Consider the following 16112-nt stretch of genomic DNA (forward strand, 5'->3'; position numbering starts at 1 on the left):
TGCATAACATTCTTATATTAAAAATAAATGTAGGTAGTTCTAAGAGGCAAATTCATAGCACTAAGTGCCTACATAAAAACTTGGAGAAATCTAATAATAGTAACTTAATAACTCTCCGGAAGCTCGAGAACAAAAGGAAGTAATCACACACAAAGAAGTATATGTACAAAAATAAACTTGGGGATGAAATCAAGAAATTAGAAAAAAAACAACAATATCAAAGGATAAAGAAATAAATGAAATAAAGAGTTGCTTATTTGAGAAAACCAAATAAAATTGACGAACTCCTATCCAAATTAACTAAGACAGATAATATCTCTATTAGATAGGGTTTGTATTACTGTGATGAAACACTGTGAACAAAAAATCAAGTTGGGGAGGAAAGGATTTATTTGGCTTACACTTCAGCATTGCTGTTCATCACTAAAGGAAGTCAGGACAGGAACTCAAACAGGGCAGTATCCCAGAGGCAGGAGCTGATGCACAGGTCATGGAGGGGAGCTGATTACTGGCTGGCTTCCCATGGCTTGCTCAGCCCACCTTCTTATAAAACCCAGGACCATCAGCTCAGAGATGGCACCACCCATCAATGGTCTGGGCCCTCCCGCACTGATCACTAAATGGGAAAATGCCTTACAGCTAAATCTCATGGAAGTGTTTCCTCAACTGAGGCCCCTTCCTCTCTGATGACTCTAGCTGGTGTCAAATTGAAACACAAACACAGTCAGTACAATATCAAAATTAAAAGAACTCGAGATAAAAAAGGATATATAACAACAGACATGGAAGAAATCCAAAGAATCATACAAAGAACCTGTACTCTACCAAACTGGAAACGAAAATAAGTGGCTAATTTTCTCAATATGTATAACTTACCAAAGTTAAGACTAGGTAAGTAATTTAAACAGACTTATAACTCATAGTGAATTAGAAGCAGTCATTAAAAGTTTCCCAACCAAACAAAGCCCAGGGTCAGATGGTTTTAACACAGAATTCTATGAATGTCAAGAAAAGTTAACTAATACTCCTCAAATTATTCCATAAAATCAGAAAAAGAACATTGCTCTATTTTTTTAAATGATGTCATACTTACCCTGATGCTCAAACAACTCAAAGACCCAACAAAGAAAGAGAATTACACACCGATTTTCCTTATGATCATACTTGAAAAAATACTCAATAAAATTCTTGGAAACTGAACCCAAGGACACATCAAAAAGATCTTCCCCCATGACCAAGTGGGCTTCATCCCAGTGATGCAGGGATGGTTCAACATACGTATATTGATAAATGTGATCTATAATATAAAGAAATTCAAAAACAAAGCCAGGACAGGAACTCACTAGCAATTAGATATAGAAAAGAACTTTGGCACAATCCAACACCCCTTCATGATAAAGGTCCTGGGGAGATTACAGATACAAGGGGCATACCTCAACATACTAAAGGCAGTTTATGGCAAACCCAAGGCCAACAGCAACTTAAATGGAGAGATATTCAAAGCAATTCCACTAAAATCAAGAACAAGACAAGCTTGTTCACTCTCTCCATATCTATTCAATGTAGTACTTGAAGTCTTAAAGTAATAAGAAAATTGAAGGAGATCAAAAGGATATAAATTGGAAAGGAAGAAGTCAAAATATCTTTATTTGCAGATAATATGACAGTGAAAATAAGTGACCCTCGGCCCCGGACTTCCCTTCTGAAGCAGAGGTGAGTCCCCTAACTTGCCCCCAACCCCATCCCTGGGCACCAGCCACTCCGGGGAAGACCTGCCCAACTTGGCCCAAGGTTCTGGGCACCGGGAAGGTTCCCTTCTAGCCCCACCGGGAAGGATCCCCTTCTCCAAGACCCCTGGGAGACCCTGCAGTCTCCACGCCCTGCCCCCACTCCCATCTGCCTGAGCCCCAAGCCTCTTCCTGAGTCTTAGAGGCCGGTCCCCAGCTCCCATCTTGCCCCGACTTCCCTTCTGAAGCACAGGTGAGTCTCCTAACTTGCCCCCGACCCCATCCCTGGGCACCAGCCACTCCCGGGAAGACCTGCCCAACTTGGCCCCAGGTTCTGGGCACCAGGCAGGTTCCCTTCTAGCCCCACCGGGAAGGATCCCCTTCTCCAAGACCCCTGGCAGACCCTGCAGTCTCCACGCCCTGCCCCCACCCCTATCCGCCTGAGCCCCAAGCCTCTTCCTGAGACTTAGAGGCCCGCCCCCAGCTCCCATCTTGCCCCGGACTTCCCTTCTGAAGCATAGGTGAGTCCCCTAACTTGCCCCCGACCCCATCCCTGGACACCAGCCACTCCGGGGAAAACCTGCCCAACTTGGCCCCAGGTTCTGGGCACCGGGCAGGTTCCCTTCTAGCCCCACCGGGAAGGATTCCCTTCTCCAAGACCCCTGGGAGACCCTGCAGTCTCCACGCCCTGCCCCCACCCCCATCCGCCTGAGCCCCAAGCCTCTTCCTGAGTCTTAGAGGCCGGTCCCCAGCTCCCATCTTGCCCCGGACTTCCCTTCTGAAGCACAGGTGAGTCCCCTAACCTGCCCCCGACCCCATCCCTGGGCACCAGCCACTCCCGGGAAGACCTGCCCAACTTGGCCCCAGGTTCTGGGCACCGGGCAGGTTCCCTTCTAGCCCCACCGGGAAGGATCCCCTTCTCCAAGACCCCTGGAAGACCCTGCAGTCTCCACGCCCTGCCCCCACCCCCATCTGCCTGAGCCCCAAGCCTCTTCCTGAGACTTAGAGGCCGGCCCCCAGCTGCCATCTTGCCCCGGACTTCCCTTCTGAAGCACAGCACAGGACAGAGAGAGAGAGAGAGAGAGAGAGAGAGAGAGAGAGAGAGAGAGAGAGAGGAGAGCACCCATCCTCCCCCGGACATCCCTTCTGAACAAGAGCTCCCATCCTGCCCCGGACTTCCAATTTGGAAAAGAGAGCTCCCATCTGGACAAGAGAGAGAGACTTCCTGAATCTGTCAGCTCTGTCTGAACCAAGTGTGCGGATAAGGCCAAGAACGAACCACAAGGAGATGGGCAGACGTCAAGGCAGAAACACATACAACAAAATGAATAACAATACACCATCACCAGGCCTTAGCCCTCCTCCAACACCTAGACCTGAACATCAAAAATTGGAAGAAGCAGAAGACAATAGCCTTATGAATGTCATCATGAAGAAGCTAGAGGCTCGTGTAGAGGAAAAGACAAAAAAAGTGAAGAACGTTGTAAACAACTAGAGGAAAGGGCAAACAAATTAGAAGAAATCAATAAAGTCCTGGAAGAGAACAATAAAATACTGAAAGAAAATCAAGAAAAATCAATGAAACAAATGAAGGAAACAGTCCAAGACCTGAAAAGGGAAATAGAAAAAATGAAGAAGACACAAACAGAGGGAATGCTGGAAATAGAAAATCTGAGAAAACGATTGGGAACTTCAGATGCAAGTATAAACAACAGAATGCAAGAGATGGAAGAGAGAATCTCTAGCGTTGAAGATACAATAGAAGAAATAGATTCATCAGTCAAAGAAAACACTAAAGTCAACAAAGTCATGAACCAAAATGTCCAAGAAATTTGGGACACCATGAAAAGACCAAACCTACGAATAATAGGGGTAGAAGAAGGAGAAGAATACCAACTCAAGGGCACAGAAAATATATTCAACAAGATCATAGAAGAAAACTTTCCCAACTTAAAGAAGGAAATGCCTATGAAGATACAGGAAGCCTATAAAACACCAAACAGACTAGACCCCCAAAAAAGTCCCCTCGCCACATAATAATTAAACAATTAAACGTACAGAATAAAGAAAGAATATTAAGAGCAGCAAAGGAAAAAGGCCAAGTGACATATAAAGGCAAACCTATCAGAATAACACCCGATTTCTCAATGGAGACTTTGAAAGCCAGAAGGTCCTGGACAGATGTAATGCAGACACTAAGAGACCATGGATGTCAGCCTAGACTAATATACCCAGCAAAACTTTCAATCATCATAGATGGAGTGAACAAGACATTCCATGACAAAGCCAGATTTAAACAATATTTATCCACAAATCCAGCCCTACAGAAAGCACTAGAAGGAAAATTCCAACCTAAGGAAGTCAGATACACCCTCGAAAACACAGGCAATAGATAAAGCCACAGCAGTAAACCCCAACGAAGAAAAGTACACACACATCACCACCAAAAAATAACAGGAATGAACAATCACTGGACATTAATATCCCTCAATATCAATGGACTTAATTCACCTATAAAAAGACATAGGCTTACAGAATGGATACGAAAGCAGGACCCATCTTTCTGCTGCATACAAGAAACACATCTCAAATTCAAAGATAGACACTACCTAAAAATAAAAGGCTGGGAAAAGACTTTCCAATCAAACGGTCTTAAGAAACAAGCGGGTGTAGCCATCCTGATATCCAGCAAAACAGACTTCAAACTAAAATCAATCAAAAGAGATCAAGAAGGGCATTACATACTCATCACAGGAAAGATCCACCAAGATGAAGTCTCAATTCTGAACATTTATGCCCCAAACACAAGGGCACCCACATATGTAAAAGAAACATTATTAAAGCTTAAATCACATATAAAACCCCACACATTAATAGTAGGAGACCTCAACACTCCACTTTCACCACTGGACAGATCCCCCAAATCGAAACTTAACAGAGAAATAAAGGACTTAATTGATGTCATGACTCAAATGGACTTAATCGACATCTACAGAACATTCCATCCTAACAAAAAAGAATATACCTTCTTCTCAGCACCCCATGGAACCTTCTCTAAAATCGACCACATACTTGGTCACAAAACAAATCTAAACAGATACAAAACAATTGGAATAACCTCCTGTGTTCTATCAGACCACCATGGTCTAAAGTTGCATTTCAACAACAACAAAAACTACAGAAAACCTACAATCTCATGGAAACTGAACAATACCCAACTGAATCACCAATGGGTTAAGGAAGAAATAAAGAAAGAAATTAAAGACTTCCTAGAGATCAACGAAAATGAAGACACCACATATCCAAACCTATGGGACACTATGAAAGCAGTACTAAGAGGGAAATTCATAGCACTAAACGCCCACATAAATAAGCTGGAGAAATCTCACACTAGTGACTTAAAAGCACACCTGAAAGTTCTAGAACAGGAAGAAGCAAAGTTTCCCAGGAAAAATAGATGCCAGGAAATTATCAAAGTGAGAGCTGAAATCAATAAAATAGAAACAAAGAGAACAATACAAAAAATTAATGAAACAAAGAGTTGGTTCTTTGAGAAAATCAACAAGATAGACAAGCCCTTATCCAAACTAACCAAAAGACAGAGAGAGAGCATCCAAATCAACAAAATCAGAAATGAAAAGGGGGACATAACAACAGACATTGAGGAAATCCAGAGAATCATCAGGTCATACTTCAAAAACCTCTATTCCACAAAACTGGAAAACCTAAAAGAAATGGATAATTTTCTGGATAGTTACCACATACCTAAATTAAATCAAGACCAGATAAACTATTTAAATAGTCCAATAACCCCTAACGAAATAGAAATAGTCATTAAAAGTCTCCCAACCAAAAAAAGCCCAGGACCAGATGGTTTCAGTGCAGAATTCTACCAGATCTTCAAAGAAGAGTTAATACCAATACTCTCTAAATTGTTCCATACAATAGAAACAGAAGGAACATTACCAAACTCCTTCTATGAGGCTACAATTACCCTGATTCCCAAACCAAACAAGGATACAACAAAGAAAGAGAACTACAGACCGATCTCCCTCATGAACATTGATGCAAAAATACTCAATAAAATACTGGCAAACAGACTCCAAGAACACATCAAAACAATTATCCATCATGATCAAGTAGGATTCATTCCAGGGATGCAAGGATGGTTCAACATACGAAAGTCTGTCAATGTGATACACCATATAAACAAACTCAAAGAAAAAAACCACATGATCATCTCACTAGATGCTGAAAAGGCATTTGACAAAATCCAACACCCCTTCATGATAAAGGTCTTGGAGCGATCAGGAATACAGGGAACATACCTAAACATAATAAAGGCAATTTACAGCAAGCCAACAGCCAACATCAAATTAAATGGAGAGAAACTCAAAGCAATTTCACTAAAATCAGGAATGAGGCAAGGCTGTCCACTCTCCCCATACTTATTCAATATAGTACTTGAAGTTCTAGCCAGAGCAATAAGACAACATAAGGAGATTAAGGGGATACAAATTGGAAAGGAAGAAGTCAAGCTTTCCCTATTTGCAGATGACATGATAGTATACTTGAGCAACCCCAAAGATTCCACCAAGGAACTGATACAACTTATAAACACTTTCAGCAACATAGCAGGATACAAGATCAACTCAAAAAAATCAGTAGCCCTCCTATATACAATGGACAAAAAAGCAGAGAAGGAAATCAGAGATACATCACCCTTTACTATAGCCACAAATGACATAAAATACCTTGGGGTAACACTAACCAAGCAAGTGAAGGACCTATATGACAAGAACTTTAAGTCCCTGAAAAAAGAAATTGAAGAAGATGTCAGAAAATGGAAAGATCTCCCATGCTCATGGATAGGGAGAACTAACATAGTAAAAATGGCAATCTTACCAAAAGCAATCTACAGATTCAATGCAATCCCCATCAAAATACCAACACAATTCTTCTCAGACCTGGAAAGAATAATACTCAACTTCATATGGAAAAACAAAAAACCCAGGATAGCCAAAAGAATCCTGTACAATAACACAACCTCTGGAGGCATCACGATCCCTGACTTCAAGCTGTACTATAGAGCTACAGTAATAAAAACAGCTTGGTACTGGCATAAAAACCGACATGTGGACCAATGGAATCGAATTGAAGACCCTGACATTAATCCGCACACCTATGAACAAATAATTTTTGACAAAGGAGCCAAAAGTGCACAATGGAAAAAAGAAAGCATCTTCAACAAATGGTGCTGGCAAAACTGGATATCAACATGTAGAAGGCTGCAAATAGATCCATATCTATCACCGTGCACAAAACTTAAGTCCAAGTGGATCAAGGACCTCAACATAAATCCAGCTACTCTGAACCTGCTAGAAGAGAAAGTTGGAAGTAGTCTTGAACGCATTGGCATAGGAGACCACTTTCTAAATAGAACACCAGTAGCACAGACACTGAGAGAAACAATCAATCAATGGGACCTCTGGAAACTGAGAAGCTTTTGTAGGGCAAAGGATACAGTCAACAAGGCAAAGCGACAGCCTACAGAATGGGAAAAGATATTCACCAATCCCACATCTGACAGAGGACTGATATCCAGAATATATAAAGAACTCAAGAAATTAGACACCAAAATGCCCAACAGTCCAATTAAGAAATGGGCTATAGAACTAAACAGAGAATTCTCAACAGAGGAAACTCAAATGGCTGAAAGACATTTAAGGAATTGCTCAACATCCCTAATCATCAGGGAAATGCAAATCAAAACAACTCTGAGATACCACCTTACGCCTGTCAGAATGGCTAAGATCAAAAACACTGAAGACACCTTATGCTGGAGAGGATGTGGAGCTAGGGGAACTCTCCTCCACTGCTGGTGGGAATGCAAGCTTGTACAACCACTTTGGAAATCAATATGGCGATTTCTTAGAAAATTGGGAATCCATCTCCCCCAAGATCCAGCTATACCACTCTTGGGCATATACCCAAGGAATGCTCAACCACACCACAAGAGCACTTGTTCAGCTATGTTCATATCAGCATTGTTTGTAATAGCCAGAACATGGAAACAACCTAGATGCCCTTCAATGGAAGAATGGATAAACAAAATGTGGTACATATACACAATGGAATACTACTCAGCAGAGAAAAACAATGACATCATGAGGTTTGCAGACAAATGGATGGATCTAGAAAAAATCATCCTGAGTGAGGTATCCCAGACTCAGAAAGACAAACATGGTATGTACTCACTCATAACAGGATACTAGATGTGGAACAAGGATGACTGGACTGCTACTCACATCACCAGGCAGGCTACCTGGAAAACAGGACCCCAAGAAAGACACAGGGATCGCCCAATGACAGAGAAATGGATTGAGATCTACATGAACAGCCTGGACATGAGTGGGGGTAGTGAAGGGCGAGGGTCGAGGGAAAGAGAGCTTGGGTGAGTGGGAGATCCCAGCTGGATCAACAACAGAGAGGGAGAACAAGGAATAGGAGACCATGGTAAATGAAGACCACATGAGAATAGGAAGAAACAAAGTGCTAGAGAGGCCCACAGAAATCCACAAAGATACCCCCACAACAGACTGCTGGCAATGGTCGAGAGACAGTCCGAACTGACCTACTCTGGTGATGGGATGGCCAAACACCCTAATTGTCATGCTAGAAACCTCATCCAACTACTGAGGGATCTGGATGCAGAGACCCATGACTAGGCCCCAGGTGGATCTCTGGGAGTCCAATTAGCGAGAATGAGGAGGGTTTATATGAGCGAGAATTGTTGTGACCAAGGTCGGATTAAGCACAGAGACAAATAGCCGAACGAACGGAAACACATGAAATATGAACCAATGGCTGAGGGGTCACCAACTGGATCAGGCCCTCTGAGTGGGTGAGACAGTTGATTGGCCTGATCTGTTTGGGAGGCATCCAGGCAGTGGCACCGGGTCCTGTGCTCATTGCATGAGTTGGCTGTTTGAAACCTGGGGCCTATGCAGGGTCCCTTGGCTCGCCCTGGGAGGAGGGGACTGGACCTACCTGGACTGAGTCCACCAGATTGATCTCAGTCTGTGGGGATGGCTTTGCCCTGGAGGAGATTGGAATCGGGGACGGGCTGGGGGGAAGGTAAGGGGGGCAGGAGGGGGGAGAACAAGGGAATCTGTGGCTGATATGTAGAACTGAATTGTATTGCAAAATAAAAATTAAAAAAAAAAGTGACCCTCAAAACTACACCAGGAAGCTCAGACATTGATAAATGTTTTGAAGAATGTAGCTAGATACAAAATTAACTCACAAAAACTAGGGGCCCTCCTATATTCAAATGACAAATTGACTAAGATAGAAATCAGGAAAACAGTATCTTTCAAAATAGTCTCAACTAATACAAAATACCTTGGAGTATCTCTAACCAAGCAAGAGAAAGACTTGTGCTGTGGGATGGTCTGTATGGCAAATGTGTTGCTGATTAGTCAATAAATAAAACACTGATTGGCCGTTGGCTAGGCAGGAAGTATAGGTGGGACAAGGAGGAGAATAAAGCTGGGAAGTGGAAGGCTGAGTCAGAGAGACACTGCCAGCCGCCATGATGACAAACAGCATGTGAAGATGCCAGTAAGCCATGAGCCATGTGGCAAGGTATAGATTTATAGAAATAGATTAATTCAAGCTGTAAGAACAGTTAGCAAGAAGCTTGCCACGGCCATACAGTTTGTAACCAATATAAGTCTCTGTGTTTACTTGGTAGGGTCTGAGCGGCTGTGGGGCTGGCAGGTGATAGAGATTTGTCCTGACTGTGGGCCAGACAGGAAAACTCAAGCTACAGACTTGTATGAGAAAAACATCAATACATTGAAGAAAGAATTTGAAGAAGACATCAGAAAATGGAAAGAAATCACATGTTCATGGATGGTAGGATTAATATATTTAAAATGGCCATAGTACAAAAAGCAATCTACAAATTCAAGGTAGTCCCTATCAAACTTCCAACACAACTCTTCACAGATCTTGAAAGGACAATTTTCAGCTTTATATGAAATACAGGGAGAGAGAGAGAGAGAGAGAGAGAGAGAGAGAGAGAGAGAGAGAGAGAGAGAGAGAGAGAGAGAAACATAATTGCTAAAATAATATTGAATAATCAAAAAATCCCCAATTTCAAGTTGTACTTCAGAGTTAGATTAATAAAAATAGCATCATGTTGGCAAAACTAAACAAAACAGACACATTGATCAATGTAATCAAATGGAAGATCCAGACATAAATCCACACACTTATGGAAACCTTGATTTGATAAACGAACCAGAAATATACACTGGAAAAGAGACAACATCCTGAAACAAATAGTCCTGGTCAGACAGGAGGCTACATGTAGAAGAATCCAAACAGATCCACACTTTTCCCCTGCAGAAAACTCAACTCCAGATGGATCAAAGACCTCAATATAACATTAGATACACTGAAGATGACAGAATTATAGAAGAGAAATTGGGGAATAGCCTTGAACTCACTGGCACAGGAAAAGACTATCTGAACAGAACACCATCAGCACAGGTACTAAGAATAATAATAAATAGATGGGACCTCATGAAACTGCAAGGCTTCCGTACAGTAAAGAACTCCATCATCCACACAAAGTGGCAGCCTACAGAAATGGAATAAGTTTTACCAATTGCACATCCAAAGAAGGGCTAATACCCAAAATATATAAAGAATTCAAAGAAACTAGATATCAAAAAATAAATAAACCAACTAAAATATGGGGTACAAATCTAAACAATGGATTGTCAAGGGAAAACTCATATGTCTAAGAAACAATGCTCAAATTAGCCATCAGTGTAATGAGATTTCACATTATACCTTTCAGAATTGCTAAGATTAATAAAACAAATGGCGGCTCATCCTGGCAAGGATGTTAATGGTGTTAGTGGAATATCTATCCATTGCTAGTGTGAAGTACAAAGTTTATAGACACTGTGAAAATCAGTGTGTTGCTTCCTCAGGAAGATGCGAATTGACATACCACAATATTAAGCTATATCACTGTTGGGCATATACCCAAAGACTGCTTTATCTTACCAGAGAGATACCAACTCAATCATGTTTATTGCTGCTCTATTCATAATAACCAGAAATTGGAAGCAATCTAGATTTGCCTAAACTGAAGAAAAGATAAAGAAAATGTGGCACGTTTACACAATGGGTGGTATACAGCTGTTAAGAAAAATAAAATTTTCAGGCAAATGAACGGCAAAAGAAAAAAAATCATCCTGAATAAGGTAACCCAGACCCAGAAAGAGTATATGATCAGACTGCTATTCACAATTACTTAAGTATTAATGTCTGTATAAAAGCTACTAGAGTAATATTCTACAATGCAAGAGAGAGGCTGAATCCAAGAAAAGGCTTCAATTCAGTAGCTGTTCAAAATTTACAGGCATCATTAAAATCAAGGAATGGAAATGTACAGTCACAAAATTTTGAAGAAAATTAATTACTAGATTAGAAATCCCATTAATCTATGCAGTGTAGCTACCTAAACAGTATATTTGTATATACACCCACATAGATGTATATTCACTCACATATTTACCTAATTTTCGATGCTTCATTTTTCAAGAAAGACTCATAAATATAATACATTTACGGAACAAGGACTGAAGCAAAAGGAACAAGAAGGGGTTAAAAAAAAAAACAGTAGCTATGCCAAAACTGAAAATTTTGAGAAGGTATGTGAACAAGTAGTTCAAATTTAGTTACATGGTAGCATAAAAATTCAAGTGGACAAGGATTCTTAGAAAGTCATTCTTGCCATAAGTATTGCTCAAATTTTAGAAATAGGTACTGAAGAACACCAAATAGTTTTGAAAACATCAAAAGCTTCCTTAAAACAAGAGAGTTTCAAGAACTGTGGATGAAATGTGACCTCTGTCCTGTGCTGTTCTATGATCAAAATAGTCAAAACAACTAGACTGAGCAAAACATAAAACCTCCCCATAGCTCCAACAGCCATTTTAAGAGACTTACTTTTTCCTACCATGTAGTTCAGAACATTCCTCCCTGACAGTATAACGTCTCTTTTATTTAGAGGACAGCACTTAACATTATCCTAAGTAACTTTTCATGAAGCTAGAGCTGAAGTGTAAGAATTAGTTCAGCCGGGCGGTGGTGGCGCACGCCTTTAATCCCAGCACTCGGGAGGCAGAGCCAGGCAGATCTCTGTGAGTTCAAGGCCAGCCTGGTCTACCAAGTGAGTCCCAGGAAAGGCGCAAAACTACACAGAGAAACCCTGTCTCGAAAAACCAAAAAAAAAAAAGAAAAAGAAAAAGAAAAAAAGAATTAGGAATTAGTTCAAATAATCTGGAGGAATCAAGACAAAACATCTCCTGAGAGCACCAGTCTAGCCTAAGGATCAAAAGTGGATATTAGAAGAATACCTTTTCAGCAGAGCCTGGAATGGAGAGTCATTCGATGGACTTGCAATTCTCTTTTTCCTCCTTGGCACTAAACACCAAAGACAGCTACAGCAGTTGGCAGAACAACTACTGAAGTCTGAGGAGTCTGCAGTAGTCAAGGTGACTGACCACTGTGATGTCAGAGTTCTGAGGCTCGTGACAAAACTGACAAAATGACATGTGCCTTTGCCTCACCTGTTTTTAACCAAGATATAATTTTAGATTCAAAAATAGTTTCAGGGATGAACAGAGATGCTATGATTACACAAATTTGTGCAAGAGAGATATTACTATTCATTCATATTAAAAGTAACCTGTATCCTCAAACCCCAGTGTACTATAATAACTATATATATTTTCTGTAGCTCACTGTGTTGAAGTTTGAAAGTATAAAAGTAGTCTATCATTTTGGTTTCTGTCCACTCTAACCTTGATTATGTTGCATCACATCAAATGGCATTCTTGTTAGGGGTATGAATGAGACATGTGGTGAAACTTGAGCCAGACAGTGAAACAGGTTTACTCTTGTTCTCCATCAATTACGCTCATGTATCTACTATAAAGGTCCCACTAAATCAACTTTAATGCCTTCAATGGTCAGCACTTGCAATTACAGGGTGGCCTCCTTGTGAGTCCTATCTCTCAAAAACACAACCATCTCTCATCATTGCCACACTGAGGGGTTAAGCTTCAACACATTAGCCCATGGGAGTAAATGACTCACATCATAGACCTAGTACAGTTAAGATTATGACATCCCCACTACAACAATGATTCTTTATATTATTTTTTTCTTGTTTATGAAATTTGATTGTTTTCATTAAAATAAAAATGTATCACTTTCTCTCTTTTCCTCCCTACATTCCTTGTCATCTGTCCTCACTTAAACTCCTCCAATCCCTCCCCACTCTAAAGCTGATAATCTCTTTTTCTTCTATTATTATTGATTATACACAAATATATATTGTGCACTGCATTTGGATTGAAAATTATATTGTTTGGACTCCTATCTTCTCTAAAATTCTTCTTCTTTCTTTTAAATTTGCTACCTCCAAAGCAACAACTTTTTTGGCATTGGCTTTTGCCATTGAGGAGATGAATAGAAAACCCAGTCTTTTGCCCAACATATCTCTTAAAGCTGTCTTCTTTAGTACTTATCATGCTATGAAGTTATTTTTTCAGTCTAATGACTCTGTTTGTCAAAGAACTCACATGTATGGTAATTATGTCCATGAAGGCAGGAGATTTCAAGTAATACTTACAGTACCATTGTGGTCAATTTCTGCCAGAATTTAGCCATGTATCTATCAGTATCAAATCCCACATGTGAAGTGACATGGGATGGGAAAAATTGAAACCCTGTCTTCATTGCTGTCTATCTCAGATGTTCAGTGTTAACAAAAGGAAAATACTGGATTTATGCATGTGTGTCCCATATGAGTCAAAAGTCAGGGGTTTTATGAGACATCAACATTTACTTTTTGATATAGGAAGGATGGATTTTATGGGTTGCAGTTTTTCTGTTTGCTAATAATTGATGGAATGTGACAGATTATTTTATAAACCAGGTAAAATATTTTCCATTAATACTTTTCAAACTAGTTCTTAACAAAACTTACATCTTAGAGCCAGGTCCATGATTATCATCTTCCTCATATGGTTGCTTGTGTTCTGTGTCCTTTAGCTTATCTATTGGCCATTTCATTGTGTCCTGAGAGACCATGACATGGTCTTTATCTGCATCTGAGAGGACCAAGCAGACACCATAAGAGGCTGCTCAGTCTTCTCTCAGAGATCAGGCCTCAATTTCGGTTTCCTGAGACTGAGCAAGCAGTTTCTGAGAGAGCCACCAACAAAGGACAATTAATCTTCAACACTCTTGACAGCAAGGTACATACAGTACCAGGCCTGAGCTACAGTCAGCAGATAACCAAGTAAGGACAAAGCCTGGGACTTGTCCAGACCTGCTCCAAAATGGAAAGCTGTAGCCTTAACCAGCCTCTAACTAGCCTAAGCTGTAGCCTTAACCAGCCTCTAACTAGCCCTAGGCAACTAGAATGTACTAATATGATTGCCACTTGCGGGTGAGAAAGATTTGTCTGAACTGTGGGCCAGGCAGGACACAGGAAATCTTTTGAAAACAAATGTTTCTTTTATAAATGTAGGTGCCCTTATATTGGGGGCATAAATGTTCAGAATTGAGACTTCGTTCTGATGGATTTTTCCTGTTATGAATATGAAATAGCCTTCTCTATCTCTTTGATTAATTTCAGTTTGAAGTCTATTTTGTTAGATATTAGGATAGCTACACCAGCTTGTTTCTTAGGTCCATTTGATTGGAAAACCTTTTCCCAACCATTTACTCTGAGGTAATGTCTGTCTTTAAGGTTGAGGTGTGTTTCTTGTATGCAGCAGAGGATGTATCCTGTTTTTGTATCCATTCTGTTAGCCTGTGTCTTTTTATAGACAAATTGAGCCCATTGATAATGAGTTATTAATGACCAGTGATTGTTAATTCTTGTTATTTTTTGTTTTGGTGGTAGTAGTGTGTGTGTGTGTGTGTGTCCATGTCCGTGTGTGTGTGTGTGTGTGTGTGTGTGTGTGTGTGTCCTTTCTTTGGGATTTGCTGGTGTGAGGTTATCTATTGCCTGTGTTTTGGTGGTTGAAGCTAACTTCCTTGAGTTGGAATTTTCCTTCTAGTACTTTCTGTAGTGCTGGATTTGTGGATATGTAATGTTTAAATCTGGTTTTGTCATGGAATATCTTGTTTTCTCCACCTATGGCAAGTGAAAACTTTTCTTGGTATGGTAGTCTGGGCTGGCATCCATGGTCTCTTAGTATTTGCAGAACGTCTTGTCCAGGACCTTCTGTCTTTCAGAGTTTCCACTGAGAAGTCGGGTATAATTCTAATAGGTCTGCCTTTATATGTTACTTGACCTTTTTTCCTTTGCTGCTCTTAAGAGTACAGGTTTTTGAAGTATGACTTAATGATTCTATGGATTTCTTCAGTGTCTTTTGTTATGTCTCCCTTTTTATTTCTGATTTTGTTAATTTGGATATTCTCTCTGTGCCTTTTAGTTGGTTAGGATAAGGTTTTGTCTATTTTGTTGATTTTCTCAAAGAACCAACTCTTTGTTTCATTCATTCATTCTTAGTACTGATCTCTGTTTCTATTTTATTGATTTCAGCCCTTAGTTTGATTTTTTCCCGCTGTATGTCTACTATTTTTGGCTGTGGTTGTTTTTTTTATTATTGAGCTTTCAGGTGTGCCATTAACTTGCTAGTATGAGATCTCTCCAAATTCTTTACAAAGGTGCTTAGTACTATGAACTTTCTTTCCACTTAACGCTGCTTTCATTGTGTCCCATATGTTTGAACTTGCTGTGCATTCATTTTTTTTGAATTCTAGGAAGTCTTTAATTTCCTTCTTTATTTCTTCCTTGACCCAGTAGTAATTTAGTATATTTGTTCAGTTTTCAAGACTTTGTAGGCTTTCTGTTGTTTCTGGTTTTTGTTGAAATCTAGCTTTAATTCATTGTGCTCTGATAGGATGTAGAGAGTTATTTCAATTTTCTTGTATCTCTTAGACTTTCTTTGTGACCTAATATGTGTTCAATTTTGGAGAGGGTTCCATTAGATAATGAGAAGGAAATGTATTCTTCTGTGCTTGGGTGAAATGTTCTGTAGATATCCATTATGTCCTTTTGAGTCATAATGTCTGTTAGCTCCATTATTTCTCTGTTTAGTTTTTGTCTCTATAACATGTCCATTGGTGAGAGTTGGGTGTTGAAGTCTCCCACCATCAATATGTGAGGATCAGTGGGTGATTTAAGCTCTAGTTGTCTTTCCTTTCCAAACAAAGGTGCCCTTGTGTTTGAAGGATAGATGCTAAGAATTGCAATGTCATCTTAGTGGATTTATACTT

At 40.1% G+C, this 16112-nt stretch overlaps 1 protein-coding gene and 1 pseudogene across 5 annotated transcripts in view; both read right to left on the reverse strand.

The window, feature by feature from the left end:
- LOC131906578 (uncharacterized) overlaps positions 1-12306 on the reverse strand; it is a 65543-nt gene extending 53237 nt beyond the window's left edge. For all 5 annotated transcript variants that reach the window (XM_059257189.1, XM_059257187.1, XM_059257188.1 and 2 more), the window contains exon 1: positions 12170-12306. The gene's annotated coding sequence lies outside the window, so the exon portion shown is untranslated. The remainder of the gene's footprint in view (positions 1-12169) is intronic.
- The window catches only part of LOC131905578 (calponin-2-like), a 34697-nt pseudogene continuing 29509 nt past the window's right edge, over positions 10925-16112 (reverse strand).

The sequence above is a fragment of the Peromyscus eremicus genome, chromosome 3 (assembly GCF_949786415.1).
Source record: "Peromyscus eremicus chromosome 3, PerEre_H2_v1, whole genome shotgun sequence".
NCBI lineage: Eukaryota > Metazoa > Chordata > Mammalia > Rodentia > Cricetidae > Peromyscus > Peromyscus eremicus.